Raw genomic sequence first — 14,906 nt, forward strand, 5'->3', positions numbered from 1 at the left:
AGCGGAATGCCAACAAGCACTGGGTCTTCTGAATTGTGTTTTGGAGGCAATGTTTCACTCCGACACTTTTGGACCCACCCATGATAGCTTCTTCAGTACTTGAACCAACCTGGATGCTCCATCCATCACTACTGTCGACAACCCCACTGACGTCTTCTGACAAAAAGTCCTTGGCTTTATATTCTTCTTCAACCTGGCTTCAGTTCTTGGCTTTAGACACTTCACTGAGCTTTGGAGAAAAGAAAAAAGAAAGCTTGGTAAAATAAGTTCCATCACCTTGGAAATATTTTGCAGCAAATATTCAATACAAAAAAGGGGAGATTTATTTAAAACATTAATTTAGAAGAATTTCATCTACAGCTTTATAAGCAAGACACCTTCTCTAGCTAATTACTATATATGAGTATTTTTGCATTTATTTTATGGATGCTATGCTGTGAACATTATTATGTGAATTTAAAGAGCTAGCATGTGTTAGGAGCCTGTGGCTATGAACTGGGCACTGCACTTAGGGTATGCTATTGCCTGGCTAGAGCTACATAGTGAAGCACTGTGGGCTGGTTGACAGAAGAAACAGGAACTTGTTTTCTTGAAAGTTCTGAGACGAAGCTGTCCTCAGGGTTGCTCTCTTCTGAGGACTCTCTTCAACTTGTTGATAGTTGCTTTTTCCCCCCGTGTCTTCACAACTTCTCCATTCTAATCTCTTCTTATGGAACCATTGGTTTTATTTGATTTGGCCTCCTCCCATGACTTTGTGTTAACACGATTGTCTCCTTAAAGAAGCAATGATTAAATATAGTTATATATGTGAATACTGGGGCTCGGAAATTCAGCATGTAAGCGTTGGAGGACACGATTCTTCCATTTTTCCCATAACAAGCATTGGTATGGGTTATTTTATATCATTAATTATAAGCTTTGTAGAGTAGTTTAACTTATCATGAGAGCTGATAGAGATATCGAGTATCCTTTTCAAAGCTGAAGAGCTGGGAAATTGCCTAACTATGGTTTAAAGCAGGCCTGGGAAATTTCAATGCCCACAAATACCTCTCTAGTTTCTTGCCCACCCTGTGCTGAGTCTCCTTTACAGGTGTTCACTGAAATGTGAGTACCCCTTTCTTTGCCTGAACTTGCACTAGTTCACTCACTGCAACGGTTGCTGTCTTCTGGTAGCATTTTGTCTGGGTTGTGTTATATTGGCAGAAGAGTAGGCGTTTCCCTTTGGGCATGCACCACCGTCTCCACTGCTCTGACAGACCCTGAGATGAGCGGAAGCTGAGAACATGTCTGGTCCAGTTTCAGAGTGAAATGTTTGATGCTGGAGACTGGAAGTCCAGGAAGAAGATACTTAGCCATGGAAGCTGTCTCCCTGGCTCACATATGTTTATTTTCGGCTGAATTCATACATGGATGGGAAAGAGAGAGGTCTTTCATGTCTCATCTCATAAGGGTGGGCACAGATTTCATCATGAGGCCTGCACCCACATGAACTCATCCGTCTCCCAGAGATCTAGCTCTAAGTACTATTGTAGTGGGATTAAAGTTGCTGCCTGTGTCTTTGGTGGGGACACAGACATTCACCCCACACAGCTCACAAAGACAACACACTTTGACAATGGCGTCTTATTTTCACATAGGTGATCTAATCTTATCACAAACGTGTTCAGGATAGAAAACAACACTATTATTATTATCACTTATTTAATTTTCTCCCCCTTTTCATGATCAGTGGCTAGGTCTACTTGCATTAAGTCCCCTCCCAAAGCTTCCCAGTGCAATGATCATAACCAGGCTTACAGGTCAGAGGACAGGCAAGGAGAGGTTTGGCCAAGCTGAGACTCAGAGAAATGAATCTCATTTGAAGGGTTAGGAAAAATGTGTGGAACAGCAAGAAAAGGGAGGAGGGAATGGATGACCAACTTCATGGAGGAAGAGCTTTCAGAAGTGCGTTCTTACAGGGTTCCACGGCTCATGCCTTTAATCCCAGCACTCTGGAGGCAGAGGCAGGCAGACCTCTGTGAGACTGAGGGCACCTGGTGTCCGTAGCAAGTTTCAAATCAACAGGGGTTACAGGGAGGCCATGTCTCAAAAAACAACACAAAATTGTTCTTAGCACTGTGGAGTATGATCTAGTGATTCAGAGTTCAAGGCCTGCCTGGCCTGAATAGAGAGGTCAAGGCTAGTCTGGGCTCATCTGGGCTTGTTTCTTTTATTAAAATGATATATACAGAGACAGACAGACAGACAGATACATCGACAGACTGATAGATATACATATGCATGTGGATATAGATGTACAAAATTCTGAAAAAAATTTGTTAAAAGAAATAATTGACGAAAGAAGTTTCTCCAACAAGTTGACTCCCCACACAGTTTCACTGTGGGTAAGAGCAGAAGCTGGGTCTCACAGCAGGCAGCTCACAGGCCCCCAGCCCAAAAGTCTCTGAGGCAGTTGGGATGTTTCATAACTTCACACACAGCTTTACAGCAGTGTAAAGCTTATTTTCTGAAATATGTAGAATTTTGAGGTTCCACTGCTACCGAGGACTGGTTTTGACAGCCACTAGCAGTCAAGAGCTGTTTTCGCAAACCAAAGTCGCGTTTCGCTGAGGACCACCACCTTCTTGTTTTCTTGGTCATTCTCCTTCTCAGTTGCCAAGGTCTTTCTTGCCTGTGCCCAGCTTGTCACCTGGATGATGATGATGGCCAGCCTACCACGGGTGTGCTATGCAGAGGTCACTTGCAGACCCATGCCCCACAGTGGGGTGATCACAACCACCTCCTGGCTACGACCACAGCCTGGTCACCTCAGCTGACCTGTGAGTTGGGGAGGTGGCAGAGGGTGTGGGTGGCCTGTGCCTGTGTAGCCCTGGAAGTTTCTTTTGACCACTTTTATAGGCACACCTTTCTTATACAGGAGTCTGCTTGCTGCAGTTAAGACTGGTCATAAAGACATAAATATTAATCTCAGAGACTGTTCTAAGTTCCATTAGAGACAACAAGATAAATGTGCGTATCTTATAATACAACAGGCTTGTAAATCAGTGAACGTTTTCATTATTTCCTGTAAAATGCCTTAACTGTGGTCTCCTCAGGTGGCAGAAAGGAGGGACATGTTTGTCTAGTGATCAATTGTGGCAAAGTAAAATTTGACGGAAACTTGGAGAAAAAAAGGTTAGTGTCCTGTTGACAGACAGGCTACTGTAACATGCCTCGGGTGGGAAATTGAAAGAAAGAGTTAAAATTGGAATTCTAAAGTGACTGGAGAACTGATCATAGACAGGATGTCCTCCCAGTTTAATATGGGATGAAGGAGAGTCTCCTTGGCTGGACAAGGGAGTAAGAGTTTATTCGGGGACAGTGGCCAGTTGGAATTGGCCTTTCACAATGCAAAAGCATCTCTTTCAGGGAAACTTTACCTGATTGTGAAGTCAGTGTCACCTGTCTTTACCTCTCAAGTCTCCACAATACCATTTGACCCCAGTGATTGGACTAAATTTTAATCTAAAAAAGAAAACCAAGGTCATTCGCAAATATTTTAAATTTGTCTCAACCAATTAAAAATATGTCTAGATACCTGGAATAAAAAAGTTCAAAGGCAGACAAGGCTGATCAGCACAGCAATGTTACCTACAATAGCAAAATACTAGAAATGACTGATTAGGGGATAAATAAATTATGATTTAACTATGCAACACATTCCAAGGCCTTCCTTATTACTTTTTAATGATGTGTATAAAACTGGAGGAAATGGTAACACAATGTTTATAGCATGAACTTGAGGTTATGGGGTAATTTAAAAATACGATTTTAAAATATTTATTTCTAACTATGTATATGTGTGTGTGCCTGTGTGTGTATGTGCACATGAGTTCAGTTGTTTGTGGAGACCAGAAGAGGGTACGGTATCCCCTAGAGCTGGGGTTACAGGTGGTTGTGAGCTGCCTGATTTCGGTGCTGGGAACCCAACTTTGGTCCTCTGTAAGAGCAGCACCTGCTCTGAACCACTAAGTCATCTGTTCAGCTCCAATTTTAAATATTTTAAATAAATTTATATATTTCTAAAGAAAGAGATATGTGATTGAAAGGTGAATGCAATCCATTGCTATGCAAAGTTTGAAAATACCGATAATGAAATTGATTGTTTTGCACAATGTTTGTACGCTACTAGAAAGGTTAAACAGAAAAAAAAAATGTGTGATCATGCGTTTCTTAGGTAACCGTGGTAAATACCAAGCCTAGTTTGAGATACCCCCAGGGTAGAGTTTTCGCCAACAGCAGCATCTCTGACTTTGTCCCTGCCTGTCTTTGAGTACACATTATGTGCACAGACACATTCAGGCCACTGGCTTTGTGGACCCTTATCCTCTATTTGTTTAATTGTTTTCTCCCAGTCCTTGTAAAACAAAAAAGCTTCATCCAATGGCCCGATGATGATGATGACCTTCTGTCTGGAGGCTCACATACAGCGCCTGTTTATACTTACACCACTACTATGTGGACATCAGTCATTTCTGGTGTGTCTCTGAAAGATCTGGTCAAAGATTTGTTCTTGTCCCAAATCATGCACAATCTACCTCAGAATTTGTCTCATATTTGTCTAAACGATTTGCCTCTGTATGTCATATACTTAAGGCATGAATTTATTTAACAGCATCTGTTTAGCTGGTATTTCTTTTGGGAAAGAGACTCATGTAGATCTTCTCCACGGAGCACCAGACAATGAAATCATCTTTTTCATTGTCTCAAGTGGTAAGTTTTACGACTGAACTGAAAATTGAATATGGAACTTCCTTGTGTTGGAAAAATAGAAGTAGAAATGAAGATAGCTTGAAGTTTGCTTGAACTCAAGCTGACTTCTTCTTGGTAAACAAGATTGACTGCTAGTCACTTGAGCAAGCCATGGGGCTCTGGGACAAAAAAGTTTAGCACTTCTTATCAAAGAAGTGCTAAGGGGTTAGAGGACAGAGATAAATTGAATACATGATCACCCTTAATATCAGAGAAAAAGTTACAGCTGGTGGGCTATGGAACTCACCAACAACCTGGAACTTTTTAGCTTTAGAGGTACAGGTGTAATTTGAAAGGTACTCTATAGTATCGACTAATTCATGACTGTACCAGTAAGTGCCAGGACCAGTAAAATCTGGAAAAGTTTACAAGGTGATTTCATCATCTATTCAAAAATGCAATGAAGGCAGGAGAAAGAAGTCCTGACATGCGTATGCCCAGGGCCCACAAGCTGTGAAACTACATCCACTCAACAGTGCCCTGGGGAAACCAACTGCCACCTAGACCCTTAGCAGATGTCTTGCCTTAGATCCCTGTGAATTATAGAGGCAGCACCACCTAGTGGGCATAGCAAGAACTTTGGAACAGAGAGTTGGGTTTTTTAAATCCTCACTCCCTTCCTGTGTTTCAAAAAGAAAGAAAGAGGTAAACTTCCAGTGCTATTCACTGAAGTGAATTTGATGTATATGTATTATGTCATGGAATTTTATATCCATTTAAATAACCTCATGTTATAGATGAGAAAACTAAGGTTTAGGAGAATGACATAGCTTGCCAATTATATGTTTAAATGGGAGAGCTGGACTCGCTGCCAGGTCTGGTAGATTTTCCAATACTGTGAGAACAGATCTGCTCCACAGGTCACACACGTGTGCATATTACATGTGGAGACTGCAGTGGGGTCAGTCCCTGGAGCTCAGATTTGAGAATTGAGCCTGATGTTTACCAGCTGTGTGACATGATTTTTCACAATTGACTCAATTTCTGTAATAGTAATGCTATCCTCAAATACAAAGTGTCTCTGCATGCCAATCCATCATAAGTTCTTTACCAATTTGAAAGATTTTAGTTGATTATGACAATTGTGAGCATCTCTGTATTTGGTTTATGTTCTGACAAAGAGGGAACAAAGAATAAAATGTGAGAGAAAGATTAGAAATTACAGAATTTACATTCTTTTACTGGTTGGGAATTTCCACCCTGAACACTATTTAACTCTGACATTCAATGAGGGCATACCCCTGTTTTCTCATCGGATAGTTTACCCTTAGAAAACCAATAAATATCCGTATTTCTGGTCATCATTGAGAACCTAAGACTTTTGACATATATTCAGTACGTAGATGTGCTGCATAGTGAAGGCTTCGAAAGATTACTATAGTAGACACTTTTAGAACGTAGAAAAGAAGAAAGTAGTTAAGAGTCCCATAGGGAGGGACAAAAAGGATAGCACTCTCCAAAAGCTTCCTAGGTTCAAACATGGGACCTTCCTTTCAGTAGCTGTGTGAACGTGGAAGTTACACACAGTCTTTTCATGCCTCAACTCTTCATCTATGAAATGGAGCTAAAACACTGTTTATTCCAAAGGTCCACCAAATCGTTTAAACCTGGGCCTCTGCGTTAGGGCCTTAGCATAGATTCTGTTAGTTTTTTCCTAGGTGTTCCCCTCATCTCCTATGAGGAGTACGCCACCTTATGCTTTGATTTCTTCTCTGTAATGCCGTCTGCTCTTTATTTTTCTTGTACAAAACCTTGATATTGTAGTTCTGGGGTTGGTAAACCATGCTCTATATCTCATAGCCTGTCCCACATAGGTTGTAAAACACAAGGGAGATTGTGCTTCAGAGACCATATGTTGCCCGTGAAACTTAAAATATTTAACATCTGGATCCTAAAGGAAAAAGTTGCCAGCTTGTTCTATAGGATCATGTGTCCTAATTAGGTTTCTGGTGCTGTGATAAAACAAAGACCACAAACAACTTTTGGGAGGCATGTTTTATTTCATCTCATCGTTTATGGTCTGTCATGAAGAGAAGCTAAGGCAGGAACTCAAGGCAGCAATCTGGAGCAGAGACCGTGGAGGAACTATGGCTTGCCTCCTTTGGCTTGCTCAGCAGTCTTACACGCCATGCCCACTTGCCTAGGGCAATAGTACCAAGAATTGCCAGCATCCTTTAGGGGCTGTTTTAGACCACTATTTAATGTTGTGATTAAAGTCCTGGTCTTGCATCTTAAGGCATTACCTTGAACCACCACTCTTGTTGATCTTTAGGCTATGAGGGTTAATTGTATTATCTTCCATTGAGCTGGAGTTCAAGGAAGGCCAAGTAATTAGAGGAACATGAATGGAGTGACTTAAAACATTGAGTCACCCGCTTAGGGCATCATTCAGACAGTGCCACGTCCTAAGTCTGCTAAGGTACTTTTTGCCTAATACTCAATTTCTACTTTTGTTCAGGAAAATAATACTAAATAGAAGAAAATTAAATCCAAGCAGCACTTAGGGAAAGAGTTTGGAAACTTCATTATTTTCTCCTTTCTGGTTATGAACCTTCTCTAGAGATGACTGCTGTGTCTTTGGTTTCCATGGGCCACAGAGGTCCCATTTTTAATGTCCTCTGTGTAAAGTTCAACTTGATTTGTGAATAAATACAGCTTTTTCCAATGTAGAATTCTTGATTTTGACCATAAGGTATCAGACAAACAGGCTCAGTTCAAAGTGCTTTGGAGTACATGGATATAAAAATAGTTTCTCTCCACCTTCACTGTGTGTGGGAAACAGGTCAAATGTCCTTTGACATGTCGACATTCTAGTTAGCTCCAAGTTCATCCATTCAGAGTTCAGTAGCAGTGTTTCTCACAAATGAGCATTTAAACAGACCCAAAAATCAGTAGCAAGAAGGAATTGTTAGACTACATCCCTTCCCACACTTGTGTCTCACAAATTTTGCACAGATGATAGCTTATCCAGAAGATTGTAGGACACAGTAGATTATGTTGTGGAAAAGAAGGAGTGGAGATGACTGGATCAATCCTCATTCTGAACTCATGATACGTTACAATAGATTCATTTGATAGAAAGATTTATTCTTAACACTACGACCTGTGGTGACATAACATGTTACAGATAATGAATCTGAGACTTGAAATAAATAACCGAGTTTACAGTTCTTAAACAACACTGAGGTTCACTACTTATGTGTAGTGACAGAGTGATTCTTTCTACTTGCACCAAGAAAGAAATATATCCTTAAGACTCGGATATATTAAAGTTCCATCTGAGGACAATGACCCCACTGGCTTTAGTGGTGGCTTTGACCCCACTAGTTAGCTTTGACTCCCACTAGTTAGAAAAAGTTGGGTGTTAAAAACCACCTTGGGGTTGCAGAGATAGCTCACTGGTTAAATAAAATGCATGTTCCACAGGATTAAATACCTGATTTTAGATCCATAGAACCCATGTAAATGCTGGGTGGATGTGGTGGGTATAGTTCCAGCCTCTGAAGGCTGAGACAGATCCCCAGAGCAAGCTGACTAACAAGATGAACCACACTGATGAGATCTGGGTTTGATTGAGAGACCCTGCCTCAATGAATAAGATGAAAGAGCGTTGGAGGATGATTCCAGATATCAACCTCTGGCCTCCACATGCATACACACATATGGCCACACACACCCATACACTTGTGTCCACGCACACTAAAACGGACAGAGTTAAAATACACAAATAAATGAAGCCTACATTGTTTGTGCTGTATGCAAAAATCAAACCGCCTTTAGCTTCCATTTTGTCAGTAAGAAAAAGTGACTGTAAGTCACTAGTCTTATTAGCTTGTTGAAATAAGTAAACATAATAAATGTAAAGTGATTAGAGTCACGTTTACTATAAAAGCATCACTAAGAGTTGTTAACTTGGTACACAGCATAAATATCTCCTGCTATAACTATCATCAGAATAGCGGTTGAACACTAGGCCAAACAAGGCCTTTGCCTAAACATCCCTTCTTACTGCAGCCTTCATGGACACCACATTTGACATATGGCCAACCATGCTGCCTCCTCCCTTAGTGCTGCCTCCCTCCTCTGGCACAGGAGCCCTTGCTCTTTTATCTGTTCTTATTCACTGCTCAGATTCTAAAACTATGCCCTTCTCATTTAATTTGTTGAATTAACCATTATTAGTATTTTTCTTATCTGATAATCTTTCCCCTTTCCTCAAAGGTTACTACTATGAGCCGAATTATGTTCTCTCATAGTTCATATTCTGGAGTCCTAAGCGCTAGTGCCTCAGAATGTGACTGTATTTGAAGCTAAGGTCTTTTAACATATAATAGGTTAAACGGAGAGGTATTCATCCCTTTGATCTGCTATTACAGAAATATCATACAATGAGTGTTTTAATTATAAAAGTTTGTTTTCACAGTTCTAGAGACTGGGAAGTCTGGGATCAAGGTCCCAGGAAACTGTTTCTTTTGTCAAGTGTGTTGTCACAGCAATGAAAATTGTGACTAACAGGGAGGGAGAGAAAGAGGAGAGATTCATGAGAGGCTGACCTACCTCCTAAACGCCTACCTAATGTCACCACACTGAGGGTTACGATGGCTCCACTGATAGAGTGCTTGCCTAAAACCCATGAAGCCCTGGATTTGTTCTTCACCACTGTGCGAATCAGACCAGATGGCTCACGGCTCTCATTCTTGCACTTGGGAAGTGGCGGCAGAGGGTCCGGAAGATCTAGGTCCTTCTTGGATACAGAGCAACAAGTTCATCCTGAGCTACATGAAACCTCATCTCAAAAGTACTTTTCAACATATGGATTTTTGGGAGTCACAAGCATTCAGTCTATAACATGAGAAAGGACCCCACTCCCACATACCTCTGTACCTATAAGACCAGGAGAAGAACTGGTCTCAGACACTCACAGACGAAAGGCCACGTGAGGGAACAAGGAGAAAATGATGCAGAGATAAAAGGTGACTCAGAGGGAGGGAAACCTATAGAGATGTTGATGTTGGACTTCCAGCTCTTACAAATGCTGTTCAAGCCAGAATGGGTGACACTTTGAGGAAGCCCTAGAAAATAAATATCGTCACTTTTATTCAGATGTAGTTCAGAAACAAAGTATTTATGCTACATGTGCTCCCAGTTGCGTGCCTTGAATCTGCCTACAACCCTGCACTACTGTGGCCATGCCCCAGTTCTAAAGCAGGAGAATGTACTATAGTTTCAGCAACAAAGCATCTCAGGTGCCCAGGCAATCCTTGTTTACAAGGCTGTGTCCTTGCACAGGGCTTAATAGAATACCACTTCGTTTTCTGAAGTATTATTCCTTGCACAATAAATTATGGAGGTTTATTAAGAACTGGACTCAGCTTTTGGATCCACATGAAACTTCTAGATTGAAGACTTTTCTTATCCATAGTCTCAGCTAAGTGATGATTATAGAGCAGGGCTCGTCACTTAATTTTATTTCTACTTATTTGCTTTCTTGTTCTTCTCCCTCCAGTTCACGACACTGAGTGTTCACATGCAGTCGACTTCTGGTGAATGTGCAAAGCAACAGAGAGCATTCACAACGTAGCAATGCATGCTGAGACAGGATGTTAGACGTGCTGGTCCTGGGAAAGTCTGCATCCTTTCCTTCCTCCACAGGAAGTTAGGTTTGGGCTTCCTAGACCTCCCTCTACTCCCTCAGTTCCTTCCCCTTCGTATTTATTCTCTTTTCGTTGTCTCAGTTCAACTCAGCTCCTTCTGTATTTGGGGTGCCTCTTTATATCTTGTCTTCCGGCTTCTTTTGCTAAGAGGAACTTTGGTGTCAGTGAACAAAACTCCTGCTTTTTCTTTTACTGTTTTGTCTTATCTCATTATTCCTAGCCAGCCAATCAGTACCTCTGCCATCAATATTGACTTTAAACTCCTTACCTCTCACCTACATCCCTGAATACCTTTCTAATTATTATTTTATTTTTACTCCTCCATGATGGACTCCAACTTGGTATTGTTAGCCAGTGAAGCTTTCTGCCTCAAGTTGCTTTTCCTAATTATTATTTTATTTTTATTTAATATATTATTTATTTATTTATTTATTTATTTATTTATTCATTTAATGTTTTCTGAAGGAGAGTCTCACTTTGTAGCCCCAGCTGGCCTAGAACGTGCTGAGTAGAGCATCTCGGGTTGGTCTCCACTTCACAATGATCTGCCTGCCTCTGCCCCTAAGTTCTGGGACTAAAGGTTGTGGCTGGGCTTCCCTGACTACTCTTTAATAGTAGAATAATATTGATACTCAGTGTGGGTCCCCAGCAGCATCCTTTTGAAACTTTAAGAAAAGCATACTGTTAGTCCCATCTGAACTCTACTGAACCAGGGTCTGTTCGGACAGGGCCCAACATTCAATGTATTGCTAAGCCCTTTGGAAAATTTTAATGCTTGGGAAAATTTGTCATGCTCTGCTACAGCTTTCCCTCAATCCTTCTGTGAACCTGGCTTCATCTTGCTGTGATCAGAAATGAAGAATGTAGGCCTTAGTGCATGCATGTTGCTAGAGACCTGGAGACTGAGGGCACTAAGAGCTGTAAGGAATGCAGGGATGTTTTGCGAAATATAAAAACTGAAAATGTGCATTAGGCATAAAATAAACATTTAATTAAAAGGAGAGAATTCACTCATCACATTGGATCAGGCTACCAAACACTACCAATAATCCAAGTTTTGGAGAAATAACTTCTTCGGTCTTCATTATGGTTCCCTCTTAACCTATTCCAAAAAAGAGTTTGAAACCTGACCCCGCTGTGATCCTACTAATAGATGGAACTTTGGGAACGTGTTTAAATCATGAGGGAAGAAGCATCAGAGGTTGCGTTAGTGCTGTTACAAAAGAGCCGTCAGAAGAGCCAGGCCTCTGCCCCAGCAAGCTTGCATGGAGAAGTCCCGTCTACGGGAAATGAGGACCCCTTATGGGACATGAAGCCTGTTGATGCCTTGATGTTGGACTTCCCAGAACTGGAAAATAAATGTCTGTTGTTTGTTTATGCTTCACAGCCTCTGGTATTTGTGGGATAGTAACCATAGTGTACTCAGACAACATCATGCCACTTTCCTTTGCTTAGCTCCTGTTGGGTCACTTATAATTTTTTTCTGTATTTTGGCTTTTCCATGCATATGAGTTTGGTATTAGAATTTCTATGGAAGGAATGAAAAGACAATTTAGTCTCTTTTTTTCTACCAAAGTTGTCCAATATTTAGCATCTCAATGAATGAGCGTTTAGAACTGAGCCTAAGAGCAAATCTGAGGGATGGCTTTAGACATGCCCAGGACTTTTGTGAAACTTGGCAATCTCCTCCCATGATTTCTTTGATTCACGAACATGTGGCAGACCTTCCCATAGTTTGAAGTAGTGCTATAAATACAAGAATTCTGATAAATTGTTCATCCCATTAGGCCTATGAAAAGATTTCCAAGAGTCATGTGAATTTCAATTATACATGATGCGTTATTGGATACATATCTGGCAGGATCAAATGGGTCTTAAGTGAGCATCAATGAAAATGGGATCTTCTGTTTATGAATTTACTTTTCTGGTGACTGGAATAATTTTCACAGGTCAAACTCTGGTTCCATAAGTTTGATGAAAATCATTTGAACACCTTGTCAACTCATGGACAGCATCCTTCTGGGAGTATCCTAGGAATCTTATTATCTCTAAATCTAATTTCACTAAATGTGTGGTACAGCTGCTTCTATCCATCTGAAAATTATCTCACATGACAGAGACAAACACATACTAAACCTATTTAGTCCCATAGCCTTTGAAGGAACATGGTGTATTAATCAATTCTTGATGCTATATAGAATTCTTATTCTACTTACAAATTAAAAAGTGGCATAGTACATCTTCTTTGATGGGTCGTAATCTGGAAGCCAAAGAAACCCTTTTCCCTTTCCTCCCCCAAGCTGGTTTATGTCAGTGTTTTATCAAACCACTAGAAAGTTAACTCAAACAGGAGTTGATACCAGAGACTAGGCTATTGCTTAACGTACATAACCATATTGTTTTGGGAGGAGGATTGTGGCAGATTTGTGAGCTGTAGGCTACAAAGCCATTGAGTGTTCCTAGATAAATGGACTTCAGTGGGATCTAAGAGGAAAGGAGTGTTTAGAGAAGTGGTGATGATGATGAAAGCTTCATTTGTGAAGTTTCAGAGGGAATTTTGAGAGTCCCTCACAGGCGCTATCAGGACTGTTTGTATATTTGAATTAGGAATCTGTGAAAATGAAATATTTAATTTACTGGGTCAATACATACTGGTTATATGGGAATGAAAAATCAACTAAGAGACCAATGTCTTGAGGAAAATCTTCTGGGAAGTATTGCTTCAGGGTCAACACACAGAAGCTACGGTCTGGAGGCCACACCTGCATCTCAAGCTGTCAGTCTTACGCTTGGCAGTGTTCAGAGTCTCCCATGTGCAGTGGTTTCAATGGCTTGGAAACTAGCGAATTGAAGTGGGTCATGGAGAACAGCTGATGTTTGCCACTGTGTGGTAGTATGGAAAAAGGTCAGGATGGGCACTGGTGAAGGTGAAGCCTCAGTTGCTGTGCAGACTCCGAGACTCCAAGATCGTTGGGGGGAAGTTGAGGCTTGGCACTGTGAGAGGCCAAAAGAGGCCATTGTGGAAGGTGCAGCCTCAGTTTGAACGGGGATTCCAGGATGGAGAGAAATAAAGGCTTGACCTGATGAGAGGTCAGGATAGGTCCTCAGCGAACTGAAGAGTCTGCAGCCTCAGTTACAGTAGAGACCCTGGAGCGCTGGAGACGCCAGAGCTATGAGATACTCATAATAATGACAGGTGTTGAAGTGGAGCTGGACAGAGTCTATGAGACAAGTTATCTGTACTCCATATGGAAGAGCTAGAGAAGTGGGACTTCCCAAGACCCTTGGAGCCCAGAAGATCAGGAGTGAGTTTCAGATGTCAGACCTGAGCTTTGTAAACTGTTGGGATCTTATTTTACTTTTATTTGATTTTAACTATACCCAGATTCTACCCAAAGGAGCATTGAACTTGTTTTTGATATTACAGGAACCCACAGTTAAGAGACTTTGAATATTTTATTGTATTTTAATATCTTTATTATTCTTATTTTGTGTGTATGAGTGTATTGCCCACTTGTGGGTAAATGCACCATGTTGTTCAATTCCCATGGAGGCCGGAAGAAGGCATCAGATCCCCTGGAACTGGAGTCACAGATGGTTGTTGGGCACCATGTGGGTGCTGGGGACTGAACCTGGGTCCTCTGCAAGAGCAGCCAGAGCTCTTAACCTCTGAGCCATCTCTCAAGCACCAAAGAGATTTTGGCTATTTTAAAGAGTCTTTGAATGTTTAAATGTTTTATTTTTGCTGTGGGACTTTTAAAGTTCTACTATGTTTTATATTGTGATATTAACATGCACTCTTTGGGGTTAAAAAAGAAAGGAAAGGTTATGGTTAATAGTGATGTGTTAGTGTATCAAGTTGACATGGGCTCAACTGTGCTGGTTAGTTATTGTCAACTTGACACAAACTAGAGTCATGTGGGAAGAGCGAACTTCTACTGAGGAATTTCTTCCATCATACTGGCCTATGGCCATGTCTGTGAGGCATTTTCTTAATTGCTAATTGATGTAGAAGTGCCCAGTCCACTATGCATGGTGTCATTCCTAGGCAAGTGGGCCTGGGCTTGTAAGGAAGGCAGCTGACTGAGACAGGAGAAGCAGCCCAGTAACCAGCGTTCCTCAATGCCCTCTCCTCTCCTTCTTGCCTCCAGCTTCCTACTAAAACTCCTTCACTGGCATCCCTTGATGATGGAATTATAACCTGTTAGCTGGAAATAACACATTTCCTTCCCAAGTTGCTATTGGCCATTGTGTTTATCACAGCAGCAAAGAAGCAGTCTACTACAAGGCCTATACCTTAATGATTCCTGTAATTTCCAAAATCTGCCACATCAGTATTTGATCTTTAATACACAGACCTTTATAATGACAGGAAACATCCAACTCACAGTACAAGAGAATATAAGGATATGCTCTAGTTCACAGATTTCAGAGATGATACTGATGCTTGTCTACCATCTG

The sequence above is a fragment of the Nannospalax galili genome, unplaced genomic scaffold (assembly GCF_000622305.1).
Source record: "Nannospalax galili isolate Female #2095 unplaced genomic scaffold, S.galili_v1.0 scaffold271, whole genome shotgun sequence".
NCBI classification, from domain to species: domain Eukaryota; kingdom Metazoa; phylum Chordata; class Mammalia; order Rodentia; family Spalacidae; genus Nannospalax; species Nannospalax galili.